The 15,304-nt window shown below is 42.1% G+C and overlaps 1 pseudogene; it reads right to left on the bottom strand.

Moving 5' to 3' along the window:
• Positions 1-1,454: 1,454 nt before the first annotated feature.
• On the bottom strand, positions 1,455-14,539 carry LOC125086672 (keratin-associated protein 9-2-like; annotated as a pseudogene).
• Positions 14,540-15,304: the final 765 nt, after the last annotated feature.

The following is a 15,304-nucleotide window of genomic DNA, read 5'->3' as shown; positions in this document are numbered from 1 at the left end:
AGGTCCTGTCCGTTTCTCAGCACAGCTCACAATCCCCCAACTCCTAAGAACGAGCAAGAGGCAAGTGCGGTGTTGGCAGTCTGTTCAGAGCCTCCTGGATAGCTGGTCTCCAGGGCTGGTGGGTGCCCCGGACAGAAGCCTCCCAAGCTCCCCAGAGGTCCCTCCACTGCTTCGGGAAGTGGCCCAGGGCCTTCGTCTGCCCTTCCCGTCAGAGCCTGGATCCAGCCTCACTGCGCTGAGCGCCGCGGCAGCATCGTGCATCAGTGTGGGACCAGAGGCGCCTGCCTTGGATCTGTCGGGACTCTGGTGAAGGCCCAGGCTCTTTTCTCTTTCTTCTTCCTCACGTGAGTCTCACCCCCACCCATCCCCAGAAGCGGCCCGTTGGTTTCCCTCCAGCGCGTCCCAGTTCCTTCCCCAGATGCCGGAGGTTGTTTGCTTCCCTTCCGCGCTTCCGAGGTCACAGATTACTGCAAGTCAACACACAGGCCCAGCGCAGGGGCTCTCGGTCCGTGACGTCCCCCGTCCTTCCTTTGCTCGGTGCCCTGTAGATCCTGACGCCATCCATATCGGCTGCCAGTTGCGGAGCATGGCGTGTCTGGCACAAAACTGCCCGAGTCCTCTGCACGGCCACCGCACCACACCCCCGACGCGCGCCGAAGTCCTGAGGACCAGGAGGCCCAACCAGAATGGGCCTTCCATGACCCCGGAAGACGTGCGTGTGCAGACGCGGCCCCCGGGCGCGAGGCGCCCGCAGGCTCCCCTGTCTCTGAGCAGGAGGAGTGCATGTCGGGCAGGCTGGCGCCGACTTCCGCGAAAGGGTCCCCGTGTTCCCAAGAGCTCTAAAGGGCAAGGCCGCTGCCCTGACACTGGGCTGGAGGTCCCTGCGTGGTGGCACTCGGCTGTCTACCACTTTGTCGCAGATATCGCCCGCATCTACAGGACAAGAGGACTTCCGCGGGCCTCGAAGACACTCGGACCAGCATCTTGCTGGTGCTGTGGCCCAGGCTGTTGCCTAACTCGCCTGCTCGTGGGTATGTGAGCGCCCTTGAGCAAGGGCCGGAGACGCAGCCTGGCGCCTGAGTGCTTCCCTGTCCGCTCTGGGACAGAACGTCCCTAGATTCCCTCATCCTCAAATGGAGATAGGCACTCGTGGGGGCAGGCTAGGAGTCTCCCAAAGGATAATTAATGTATGTGGGCTGTGACCTGTACAGAAACCGTTAGGTCGCGCATGCCGTACGGGGACACGGACAGCATATGGTATGCAGATCGGTACTGGGTTTATTAAGACACTCGTGTGAGAGTCCCTGGGTCTAGGGAGACGTGCAGAAGGGTCCCGACAGGACGAAATCCGCATACAAGGACCATGAATGCACTGAGAAGGAAACCCTCCTTGCGCAGACATTAATAGTTGCAAAAGAATACATTTCTATCAGGTGTGAGGGGGGTTATTTCTCCAAGGTCGTCAGGCAGGATGACGATCTTGACTGTGGAGTCAAGGCAGAGATCTTGACTCCACGTCCGGCTGCGTGACGCTGGCAGGGGACACCCTAGACCTGAGGAAGAAGAGAATCAGGAGAAGTGGTCCACACTTCCTCAAGCCGATTCCCAAGGTTTTTAAACAGGCAGATGAGTAGCAGAAATGTTGGCGACTGCATGCGGGCTTTCGGCAACGTTTGGCAGTGTCCGTTTCCCCGCTGGCCAGTCAGTGCTGTGTGCCCTTGTGGGTTCTTGGTGAGGCGGTTGTCCGTAGGAAGTCTGGCAGCAGCTGGAGACGCAGCAGGGGTGGCCGCGGCCGCCGTGGGTATGTGGTGGTCCTCCAGCAGGCGTTATGGCAGCCGTTTGGCTGGCAAGCAGGCTAGCAGCAGCTGGATCCACAGCCCTGGGCGAGGCATCCGGGCAAGCAGCAACAGGTGGGGTGGTAGCAGGTCCTCCTGCAGTACACAGGGGGACAGCAGGCTGGCTGACAGCCGCTGGAGCCACAGCAAGGTTGTCCGCAGCCGCTGGAGCCACAGCAGCTGGGCTGACAGCAGCTGGACACACAGCAGCTGGGCCGGCAACAGGTGGTCCTGCAGCAGGTGGTCTGGCAGCAAGTTGGGCGGCAGCAGCAAGGCTGGCAGCAGCAGGACCCACAGCAGCTGGACCCACAGCCGCCTTGTCCACAGCCGCCGCCGCACCCGCAGCAGCTGGGCTGGCAGCAGGTGGTCCTGCAGCAGGTGGTCCTGCAGCACGTAGGCTGGCAGCAAGGGGAGCAGCACGATTCGGTCATGGTGTCACGGGTGGAGGGGGAGCTTCTGCTCAGAGGTGAGTTTCTCAGACTCTTTTGTCTCGTCCTCTTGCGGGGATTTTATGCACCGCGTCCCCAAATTTGGACCAATGGGCATGACTTCCTTGCCGTTGTTGACATCGTTTTCCTGATGATGCGGGAATTGAAGAAGAGGAAGTTTTTTTCCCCCTAATGTTATGAATCTTTAGCAAATAAGTGCTTAATGCGTGTCTTAAGTGGGAGTAACTCGTGGATACATTTCTGATGAAAGTTTTTCATATCAGTAGCACATTTCCTGCTTCAAAATTTTATTATGTGTTGCAGTTCCTCCTCTCCTGGTTGTAGTTCAAGGATTACAGCTGTGTTTCTTCCCTTGGTTTTTTACTCTGACTGCTTCTACATTTTGTACATCCTTACAGTTAGGGTATTATTCTGTTTTTAGAGGTATAGTTGAATTCATTCCTGAGTTCAAGTCTGTTTCCTTATGAGGACTGGTTGCAATGTCTCACAGGTATCTTCTTTTCTTAGCGCTATATCCCACCTTGTTTCTAAGTTCTGTGTAGGACCCTTGGATGGTGAATGTCTGGTATCATCTCTTCCATATGGCAGGTCATAATCAGTCAATGTTTAGAAGCACAGAAGTATACAGGGACTAAGCATTAATCAGTTAATATGTTTCTTGTGTGAAGAGTAATCTTAATTTATCCTGAAATAATTGTTTTCCCTGGCTATGGATCTTTTTTGATAGTAGGGGTATAGTTGGCAAACCAGGATGATTTGGTGACTTTAGACCTAACCTTGTTAATCAGCAGAGTATGTGACATCATGTCATTGACAGCACACTTATTGTTTAGTATTTGTTTTGTTTTGTATTTCTTTTTTACCTTACATTTAACATGGGAATTGGATAGTTAAGGTGATACCTGATTTATATTTTGTATCTATCATTTTAAAATATTTTAGGTATATCACTCATTTAAAAAGTGACAATTATTTCCAACTTGATCAGTTATTACAAAATGAGTGCATCCATGTTAATATAACCAGGATAAGGAATAGAAGTTAAATTAACTGTTTCCAAAGGTTCCTGATCACTCTGTTGATTTGTAACCTGTAGGTTAATTTGGCTTTTTAAAGCCTTCATATAAATTAAAGAATATAGAATTGGTTCTATTTATGCAATTATTAAGAGATCACTAGTAGAAATATTTGTTGTTTATTCATTGTCATTTCTGTTTAATTCTCTTCCTGAATAAGTAGGACACAGTTTATTTCTTGGCACTGCTCTTGATAAATAAGTAGGTATTTTGAAGCTTGAGACCTTTAAAATAGTGCTTTTATGAATATTGTTTTACAGGTTGTTTAGTAAACACACATTAAGATTTTTTGAACATACGTCTAGGAGTAGATTGCACACAGAGTTGCTTGGTGAAAATATTTATCTCATTTCTATTTCACGTTCAGGTCAACCCTTGGAATATTCTGGAAATTTTTCTTATTTCCCTCCCATTATGGATGGGACAAGTTGAAGACAGGTACTTTCTCTAAGAGACCACAATTGTCATATTTTCAACTTTTACCACAAAACACATTGAATACATTATACTTATTTTCAATAGAGATTAGTTTATTCTCCCTTTCTTCTTCTTGTGATGATCTGGTATTTTGTCTGTTTTGTTTAATTCTGTGTCCCTGATTCAACATATGCTTTACTTCAAATTTAGAAATTATAATCCTACTTTTTAAAAAAATTTTTAAATTTAAATTCAGTTAACCAAGGTGTAGTACACCATTAATTTTTGATACAATCTTTAATGATTCATTGAGATATCTCCCAGTGCTTATCATATCACGTGCCCTCTTTAATGCTCATCACCCAGTTCCCCCACCCACCTCCCTTTCCACATCCCTCAGTTTGTTTCCCAGAGTCAAAAGAGTCTCATATGGTTAATCTCCTTCTCTGATTTCTTCCCATCAGTTTTATGCTAAGTGACATAAGCATACAAGTTTTCATTCTTCCTCCCAAGTTGAGAAAGGATAACAATATGTGAAAACAACAGTTATCCATATGTGGTTGACCATAAAATTCCCGGCCCCTCCCCCACCCTGTGGTCTTTTTGGTGCCATTATCGGTAAACAAGTACCGAGGTTTACCTCACTAGATAAGGAGTCTTCTAGCAATGTAACGTTTTGCAATGGCCTACAAAACATGAACTTAAGGTTCTAGAACTGCCCTGATAGACTACTGAGAATGGAGTCAGAAGATTCAGAGAAATGTACATGGTAGAATGAATTTATTTCTTGTCAGAGAGCCTGCCAACTGATCATATTCCCTGGGAGATTCCAAAGAACATTACTCACAAAAGCAGTAAAGCATGTACATCATTAAAAAGGACAGTGGTGGTAGTCCTCTGTGGCCAGGGTTGATGGTAAAATATGATAGAGAACTGCGAAATAGGGGATGGTAGGAAAACAGAGTCAAGGTAGATATAATTACCAAAATAGGAAGAAATTTCAACCAGTGGGCCTTCACTCACAAGATCTGACCAATAGACTATAGCTTCCTTAAGGCTGAGGTAATTGTGCACCCAAAAAATTTATTACTGTGGCACTGCCATAAACATTGGAAAAGATTCAAGAACAGTGAATCAGAGGCTGATGTCAGCCACTTAAATAGAAAATTATAACTTCCCATTCAGTTTCCTGACCTGAGTAAGTTCTCAAACATATAACCCTTCAAATAAGGGAGAGGTTTAGTCTCCTTGAGAAATATTCTGCAACAATGAAGTGTGTATGTGTGTGTGTAGCATATTTTCCACAGAGGATTTTCAATCATATGCCAGAGTAACTGTATACTAGGGAAAGGTGAAAACCCAGGTATTTCTAAAGATGTTGGATGTAGAGGTTGTGCTGACAGATACCAGGAGTCCTTCTATTAGAGTGTGTGCATATAGAGGCCAAGTAATAAATGGAGTCCTGGTTCATGTCCCTCTCATGTGGGTCTAATTGGCATTAAGGTCTACTTTATACTCATTTCTGGCTACTTATGTAAGTAGTGAGTGGTAGAGCCCTTCCATTGTGTGTCAGTTGGGTCCTCTGGGAATCAGACACTGAAACAGTATTAAGAATGTAAGATGTTTACTGGGAAGTAATGCCAATGAAAGGCTTAAAAAAGGGGAAAAGGAGAGGAGTATTCGGCAGCAAAAACCTACAGATTGTGATGTAGGTGTGACATCCCCCCCCCTAAAAAAAAGTTTGAAATAAGCAGCATTAGGCAAGGAGAATATAAGCCTGCCATGCAGGCCTGACAAAACATTGGTCAACCCAATGGAGATATTCAGAGCAAAGTTAGCCATTAATAAGTTCCCATGTTGAGAAGAAAAATGCTAAGCCCTAGTACATTCATGGTGTGAAATTATGAGCCTGAGGTTTACATGAAGAACATGACCTTAGCTCTAAAGCTGATGCAGATCCTAAAGTTGCTAACAGTTGGAACTCTTTGCAGTGGAAGTGCATCTCAAGACATGTGAGGTGAGAGCTGTAATAGAAACAAAGGTCAAGGGGTGCCTGGGTGGCTCAGTGGGTTAAAGCCTCTGCCTTCGGCTCAGGTCATGATCCCAGGGTCCTGGGATCGAGCCCCGCATCAGGCTCTCTGCTCGGCGGGAGGCCTGCTTCTCCCTCTCTCTCTCTCTGCCTGCCTTTCTGCCTACTTGTGATTTCTGTCTGTCAAATAAATAAATAAAATCTTAAGAAAGAAACAAAGGTCAAATAAGAGCCCCTAAAAATTCCTGTCTCCTGACCAATATATTAACCAGAAATGATAGCCATCCATGGAGAACAGCAGAGTTTAGTGCTCCTTCAAAGACTGAAAGAATGCAGAGATGGTGGTTTCCAGCACAACTTTATTTGATTGCCAGGCTGGACTCTGCAAAAACCTAGTGGATCATGGTATATAATTATGAAATATCTTAAGCTTAAATCAATTGATAAACCTGTTAGCAGCTATTTTTGCTACATTTTTGTACCTTCTGAGTTTAAAGGCTGTGGAAATAAGCAATACCCCCAATGAGCATAACCATGAGCCCTTTTGTAGAAAAAGTGGCCTATTCTGTCCTAAAGCAACAGACTACACATTCTGTAGTGTACACATGCAAAATTCTCCAAAATAGATCACATACTGGGTCACAAGTCAAGTCTCAATCAGTACCAAAAGATTGGTTTATTCCCTGCATATTTTCAGACTACAGTGTTTTGAAACTTGAACTCAATTACAGGAGGAAATTTGGAAGGAACTCAAATAATTGGAGGTTAAAGAGCATCCTAATAAAAAATGAATGGGTCAACCAGGAAATTAAAGAAAAACTTAAAAATTAATGGAAGCAAATGAAAATGAAAACACAATAGTTCTGAACCTTTGGGATGCACCAAAGGTAGTCCTAAGAGGGAAGTATATAGCAATACAGGCCTTTCTCAAGAAATAAGACAAGTCTCAAATATACAAGATAACCTTACACCTAAAGGAGCTGGGAAAAGAACAGCAAAAAGAAAGAAAGAAAGAAAGAAAGAAAGAAAGAAAGAAAGAAAGAAAGGCAGGCCGGCCTAAACCTTGCATAAGAAGATAAGTAAATAAGATTAGACAAGAAATGAATGAAATGGAAAATAAAAGAACAGTAGAACAGATCAACAAAAGTAGGAGCTGATTCTTTGAAAGAATTAATAAGATCAATAAAATCCTAGCCAGACTTATCAAAAAGAAAAGGACCAAATTAATAAAATCATGAATGAAAGAGGAGAGATCACAACCAACACCCAAGAAATGGGATTATAAGAACATATTCTGAGCAACTATATGCCGACAAATTAGACAATCTGGAAGAAATGGATGCATTCCTAGAGACATATAAACGACCAAAACTGAAACAGGAAGAAATAGAAAACTTGACCAGACCCATAATCAGCAAGAAAATTGAAGCAGTAATCAAAAAATTCCCAACAGACAAGAGTCTAGAACCGGATGGCCTCCCAGGGGAATTCTACCAAATACTTAAAGAAGAATTAATACCTATTCTTCTGAAGCTGTTTCAAGAAAATAGAAATAGAAGGAAAATTTCCAAACTCATTGTATGAGGTGAGCATTAACTTAAACCCAACCAGACAATTACAGACCAATATCCCTGATGAACATGGATGCCAAAATTCTCACCAAGATACTAGCTAATAGCATCCAATAGTACATTAAAAGGATTATTCACCACAACCGAGTGGGATTTATTCCTGGGCTGCAAGAGTGGTTCAACATATGCAAATCAATCAATATGATACACCACAATAATAAAAGAAAGGAGAAGAATCATATGATCCTCTCAACTGAATCAGAAAAACCATTTGACAAAACACAGCATCCTTTCTTGGTTAAAACTCTCCATAGGGTAGGGATGGAGGGAACATATGTCAATATCATAAAAGCCATATACAAAAAGCCCACAGTGAATATCATTCTCAATGGGGAAAAACAGCTTTTTTCCTAAGGTCAGGAAGACAGCAGGGATGTCCACTCTCACCACTGCTCTTTAACATAGTACTAGAAGTCCTACCCTCAGCAATCAGACAACAAAAAGAAGTAAAAGGTATTCCAATTGGCAAAGAAATGATCAAACACTCACTCTTCCCAGATGACATGATACTTTATGTGGAAAATCCAAAGACTCCTCCCCAAAATTGTTAGAACTCATACAGGAATTCAGCAACATGGCAGGATATAAAATCAATGACAAATCAGTTGCATTTCTATACACAACGAGACAGAAAAAAGAGAAATTAAAGAATAAATTCCATTTACAATTGCACCAAAAAACATAAGATACCTAGGAATAAACCTAACCAGAGAGGTAAAGGATCTATACTCTGAAAACTGTAGAACACTTATGAAAGAAATTGAGGAAGACACAAAGAAATGGGAAAAATATTCCGTGCTCATAGACTGGGAGAACAAATATAGTTAAAATGTTCATGATACCCAGAGCAATCTACACATTCATTGTAGTCCCTGTCAAAATACCATCACCATTTTCACAGGGCTAGAACAAGTAATCCTAAAATTTGTACAGAAACAGAAAAGACCCAAATAGCCAAGGAATGTTGAAATAGAAAACCAAAGTTGGTGGAGTCACAATTCTAGACTTCAAGCTCTATAACAAAGCTGTAATCATCAAGATCTAATCATCATGATATAATGTAATTGTCATGATCTAATGTTAAAACTTTCACCTGGTCATTTTGGATTTCTCATGTCAGTAGACCGACAGAGAAAAGGGTCGATGTTTGGTGATGGATAATTATCATGGAGAGGTAGACTGCAAAGAGAAAGGTATCTGGAACTCAGGAGATTTTACTGAAATATCTATATGGTTCTTTTTATCTCTGTATCAGTAGTCAGACATCTAGACCCATTAGACAGGATTATCTGGGTTACTCCATTGGGATATTATCCAAAACAATAGAAGCATTGGCTAAGGTAAACCAAATATAGGACTGGTAGAATAAGATGGAGAATATGTCTACTAGTTGCACACTAGTACAGTGGCAGTAGCTGCAGCTGTTCAATTAGACTTCCTGTTATACATTCCCTTATTTTCCTCCTTCCCTTTCTCCCTCTCTTATTTCCTTCCTTCCATCCATCCATCCATCCATCCATCCGTGAACCCATCCATCCTATGATTTCTTCTTCTTCTTCTCTGTAGTTCTCTTCTTTTTCTGCTTCCTCTTCCTTCTTTTCCTTATTTATCTTTTTCTAGAAATTGTGGATTTTCCACCACCTTGAAGAAACAGAGATTGGTCTGAGAGGAACAAAGGGTAGATTATAGATGATGTATTCAGTACCTCACTTCTATGGACTAAATATTTGTGTCCTTTCAAATTCATGTGCTGGAGCCTTAATCCCCAATCAGATGGCAATTAGAGGTGAGATCTTTGAGAAATATTTATTTTTGGATGAGGGTATGAGGATGATGCCCCCGTAATAGGATTGCTACTCTTGTAATAAGAGACAGAGACCAAAGCTCTCTCACTTTCTGCTATTTGAAGATATAGCCATAAAGCTGCCATCAGCAAACCGGAAGAAGGTCCAAGGAGACATTTAATCTGCCAATTACCTTAATCTTTGACTTCCCAGCTTCTGGAACTGTGACATATAAATTTTGTTGTGTGAGCCACCCTGTCTATGGAAGTACATTATAGCACCCCAAACTGACTGACACAACCATTCACATATCTTTGATCTCAGTGTGCTCAGGCCAACTTCCATGCCACATGTACATCTCTGTGTCCAAGGGTTCTCTTCATGCAACAGCAGAAAGTCATTTAGTCTGTGCATGCCATGCTGAGAAAAACACACAATCAATGATTGTGGAGAGTTTTCTATAAAGATTCCAGTTTCATTTCATCAAGTAGGATAATTCTAAAGTGTATATTTTACACCATTCTCATTATTTTCTTTGAGGTTTAAGCTTCACTTGCAGACAGTAATACTAGATTCATATACACCCTTACCTGTTCCATTTCTTCAATTTTCTGCCTGTGTGCTCTGCACATCCTAAACAATGTCCACTTGGCTCTTTTTCTCAGGATATTTTCTCTTAGGAAACAAACTGACTTTAATTGCCTCTTTTGGCCTTAATTTCTTCTTTTCTAAAATAGGAATTTTATACTTCCTTGAAAATTTCTTCAGAATTAAAGTTTATGTAATGAAGCATTTGGTAAATACCTAGCAAGTAGGAAGCAACCCAGGCCATGACCGTTCATCATCTTGGCATGCAAACACCCAGCCCTTAAGGACCAGCAGGAGGTATGTTTGGTCTTGGCAGTCTGTCCAGAGCCTCCCAAATAGCTCATCTTCCATGTTGGCATGTTCCCCAGATAGAAGCCTTCCTAGCTCCTCAGAGGTCCCTTCACTGCTCCTGGGAGATGACTCAGGGCCTAAGTGTGCTTTTCCTCTCAGAGCCTGAATCACTCACATTCCTGAGTGAAAAGGCAGCATCATTTACTAGTTTGAGACCAGAAGCACCATCTTATCTATCATGACTCCTATGAATACTCATGTCCTTTTCTTTCTTCTTCCTCACATTCTTCTCACTCCCTGGAACATGCTCTTGATTTATCTCAAATCCTTTATAATTTCCTCAGAAAATACAGGAGGTTGTTTAGTTTCTTGAATGGTTCACAGGCCATGTGTTACCCAAAGTCGTACATGCCCATTGCACAGTCTCTGAGTCTTCAACTTTGTTTGAACCTAAATTTCTTAATAGTATTTTGGTCAGGATGACAAATTTCCATAACTTTAGGGGAATACAATATATAGTCCAGTTTTTATTGCAGGGAACTATTTATTTTCTTACTATGTTGAGATATATTTAATAGATGGAGGCTATTCAGAATTGGATTTGCACAATACAGAGATAATTTAGATGAGAGTCTGTTTTGTGAGGACAAAGTGGATGCTAACAATATTTCATGGGGATGAATTTCATGTGTGGCTGAACAAGTGGAAACAGGAAAGTGTACCTGCTTTCTTGAGAGCTCCAAAATGCAGTCCCACCTGCCCTCACATGTATCTGATCTGCTGCTTGCTGAGTTATAAGAAACTAATTTTTGAATAGATGTTTTCTGCATATATGAGGGATTATTTCTTCCATTTGTAAAGGATAAATACATTTGCACAGCTTACTAGTGCTCAGTACTAAATACTGTTACATTATTGGCATGTAAATGTAGTTGCTTTGAGCAAGAAGAAATTATCCAGTCCTAGATCTGAGTCTTCCATTATTAGCTACATGAAATTACACAGTGAAATATTCTCACATGAAAATGTGGAATATAATTCATGACAGGCTGTTGTGTACCTCACGCTGGATGATGCGTATGGTACCAAATATGTATATAAATTCCTATATCAGGAATATCATACAATAAAAAATATGAGGTGAATTATGATATAGATTTTACTCAGGAGACAACTCAAATGATCATAAAAAGATGAAAGGAGGAGAAAGAGCCATAAGCATATTAAAAGACAAAATATGATTATAAAATATTAATCAGTTGCAGGAACCCATGAAAAAGTTTTAAAGACTTGTTTTCCTAAGTTACTTAGAGGGAGAAGATGATCCTAATTTCAGAAGCCAAGACCATAACTTGGTATCAAGAATTTATGAAACTGGCAGGAGGGCACATATTGTAATGAGCACTGGGTGTTAAAAGCAAATAATGAATCATGAAACACTACATTAAAAACTGACGATAGTACATCGTACATCGTATATGGTGACTAACATAATATAATAAAAAAAGAAAGAAAATACCAGAGTAAAAAAGAAAAAGAATTTATGAAACTGGCACATGATCCACATACATAGGAGGAAGAGAATTGGAGAAAGTCCTCAGCACAGCATCAAGCTGATTCACAAGCTTATAAAGAGACATATGAGAAAAGTTTTGATGGTTGCATGCTGACTTTCAGCAAAATCAAGCAAGGAAATTTGTCCTCCAAATGGCAAGTCGGTTAGCAGGAAGGTGTTTTGTGCAGATGGTGTTTCTTTGGTGAGGGGATGAATAGCAGGAAGGCGAGCAGCAGCTGGATCCACAACCCTTGGCTAGGCACCCAGGCAGGCAGCAACAGGTGGGGTGGCAGCAGGTCCTCCTGCAATACACAGGTACACAGCAAACTGACTGGCAGCGGGGTGTGCAACAACTGGGGCAGCAGCAAGACTAGCAGCAATTGGACCCACAGCACGTTTATCCAAAGCCACTGGACCCCCAGCAGCTGGGCTGGCAGCAGCTGGACACACAGTATGTGGGCTGGCAACAAGTGGTCCTATAGCAGGTGGTTTGATAGCAAGTTGGGTGGCAGCAAGGCTGGCAGCAGCTGGACCTACAGTAGCTGGACCCAGACAGGTCTGCCCACAGCTGCTAGACCCATAGCAGCTGGGGTGGCTGCAGCTGGACCCACATCAGCTGGACTGGCAGCAGGTGGCCCTGCAGTAGATGGTCTGGCAGCAAGGGGAGCAGTACAAGTTGGTGATGGGGTCAGGTGTCTAGGGTGGGCCCCTGTTCAGAGGTAAGTTTCTCAGATTCTGATGTGTCTTTCTGTTCTGGATCTTTTATGCACTAAACTCCCCAAAGTTTGGACTAATGGGCAGGACATTTTTGGTTTTGTTTATGCATTTTTTTTTTGGTAGTAACTAGAGAATCGTCAATGAGGAAGTTGTTCCCTTAGTATTTTGAGGCTAATGTACTGTTTGATCACTTTTAAAATTGAGAATACTGATTAAGAACTTTTTCCAGAAATGGGAAAGTCAGGAATCATCACCAGCTACATTTCTGGTTACTTGACATCATCTAATTGTGTGGTGTTTTCTGCTGGCTTGGCAAAGGTCAGAACAATTGTCCCTGGTCTGCTATTATTCCTCTGAGCATAATTAGTTAGGGAAGTGCCTTTATTTCTCTTCTGATCTTTATTTCCTTCCTTTTTGTAACTTTGGGCTTTTCTTGTTCATTTTTCAAGTTCCTTGAGGTGAAAAATTAGCTGTTTATTTGAGATTTTTCTTGTTTCCTGAGGTAGACATTTATCACTCTTAAGTTCCCTCTAACACTGCTTTTGCTGTATCATATAACTTTTGGTATGTTCTATTTCCATTTCAATTTGTCTCAATGTATTTTTTCCCCTTTGGAATCCTTTTTTGGTTGTTCATTCCATGTTGTTTAATTTCCACATATTTGTGAATTTTTGTAGTTTTTTTCCTAATTGATTTATAGTTTCATACTATTATGGTCACAAAAGATGCTCGATATGACTTTAAACTTGTGAATTTATTGAGACTTGTTTTGTGGCCTAACCTATGATCTATCCTGGAAAGTGTAACATGTGCCTAGGAGAAGAATGTGTATTCTATTGCTTTTGAATGGAATGTTTGGTGTATGTCTCTATTGTAACATATTGTTTAAAGCTCATATTTCTGTACTGATTTTCTCTCTGGATGATTTATCCATTGGTGACAGTAGAGTATTGAAGATCCTTACTATTATTTTATTGTTATGTATTGCTCCCTTTAGGTATTTGTTAATCACGTTTATATTTAGGTGCTCCTATAACACATTCTCACAGAGAAATAACATGAACAGTCTACCTTGTGATGTTTCCTAAATAAATAAATAAATAATATTTATCAAAAGACTTGTAAAAGAGAAGGGGGAAAGATAGAGAAGTAGGGGACCCTATTTCCCCTGAACTGAGCTGGATACCCATCAGACCACTCTGAAAACCCACGGAATCAGTCTGAAATTTAAGAAGACATATTCGGATCTCTACAAACAGAATATCTCTGGCCATTGGTTTTGAAGTATGAAGTGGGAAGCTGTAAAACTGTGGGCAGATATTGGAAGATAAATGGAAGGGGAAGGGATCCTCTGGGATCCTGAGCTGACAGAGTGCAAAGCCTCCTGCACTGGGGACCTGGCTCAGACTTGCAGACTGGTAGCAGTGGGGTAAGGACTTGAGGGCAGCCCACTGGACTGAAACCTGGAGCTGCGGGGCCACAAGTATGAACTGGGGGCAGCTGATTGTTTTTGTTTTTGTTTTTTTTTACCTTTTTAAAAGATTTTATGTATTTATTTGAGAGAGCGAGTAAGAGAGAGCATGAGATGGTAGAAGGTCAGAGGGAGAAGCAGACTCCCTGTGGACCTGGGAACCCGATGCTGGACTTGATCCTGGGACTCCAAGATCATGACCTGAGCTGAAGGCAGTTGCTTAACTGACTGAACCACCTAGGCACCTTTTTTTTTTTTTTAACAGATTTGCAGCTGACAGTTTTAGAAGCACAAAGTTCAGAGTCATGCCTGGACCTGGAAGTGAAGGCTGGGAGTGCCACTGTGGGTTGCACAACCCAGGATGCTGCAGTTATTAGCAGCACAGTCAAAAACAGAGACTAGTATGGCCTGGAGAGCTCATTGGAGAACAGACTGCTATCTCCCTATTCTGAGACAGAGATTGGATATGATCACTTCTGCTCTCTCAGAAGAGACATGGAAAGCTGCCAAGGAAAGCCACCAGGGAATACACCCCCCCAAACCGCCCAAAAAACAAACAAACAAACAAACAAAAAATGGTTTTCACTGAGCCAATCCCCACCCCCCCAACAGGGAGTAGGGAAACTCTGCCCAAATGAGGTTGCCTGAATAACAGTGCAGCAGGCTCCTCACCCAGAAGACAGGCTGGAAGGACATGAGGCTGACAATCCTAAGGTGCTTTTAAAACTGGCGCATCCTGCTTCTGTTGTGGTCAATAATTTGGACTCTGTACATTCTGTCAACCAACCCTCAACAGAATGACTAATAGGAGGAACCCTTAAAATAGGAAAGATTCAGAGACTATGACCTATGCCACAGAACTAATGAATATGGATATAAGTGAGATGGTGGAAATAGGCATCACAGTAACAGTAATGAAGACAATAGCTAGTGTGGAGGAAACCATTAATTGCAACATAGATTCTCTAAGGGCAGAAATCAAAACTGATTTGGCAGAACTTAAAAATGCTATCAGTGAGATTCAATCTAATCTAGATATTCTAACAGCTAGGTTAAATGGGGCAGAGGCACAAATTAGTGATCTAGAAGACAAACTGATATAAAAGAAGGAACAGAAGGAGGCCTGTAAGAAACAGCTTAAAATCCATGAAAACAGAATTGGAGAAATAAATGAAGCCATGAAACACTCCAATGTCAAAATGATTGGGATCCCCAAGGGAGGGGGGAATAGAAGATATGTTTAAGCAAATCATACTGAGAACTTCCCTAATCTGGAGAATGAAATGAGCATTCGTGTCCTAGAAGGAGCGTGGACCCCCTCCCAAGATCTAAGAGAACAGACCAATGCCCAGGCCATGTAACAATAAAACTCACAAATCTTAGAACCAAGGAAACCATCTTAAGGTCAGTTGGGGCAAGAGATTCCTTACATATAGATGGAAGAACATTGGAATAAAGTCA

This window comes from Lutra lutra, chromosome 16 (genome assembly GCF_902655055.1).
Source record: "Lutra lutra chromosome 16, mLutLut1.2, whole genome shotgun sequence".
Taxonomy (NCBI): Eukaryota; Metazoa; Chordata; class Mammalia; order Carnivora; family Mustelidae; genus Lutra; species Lutra lutra.
This window is presented reverse-complemented; position numbering and strand designations above follow the sequence as displayed.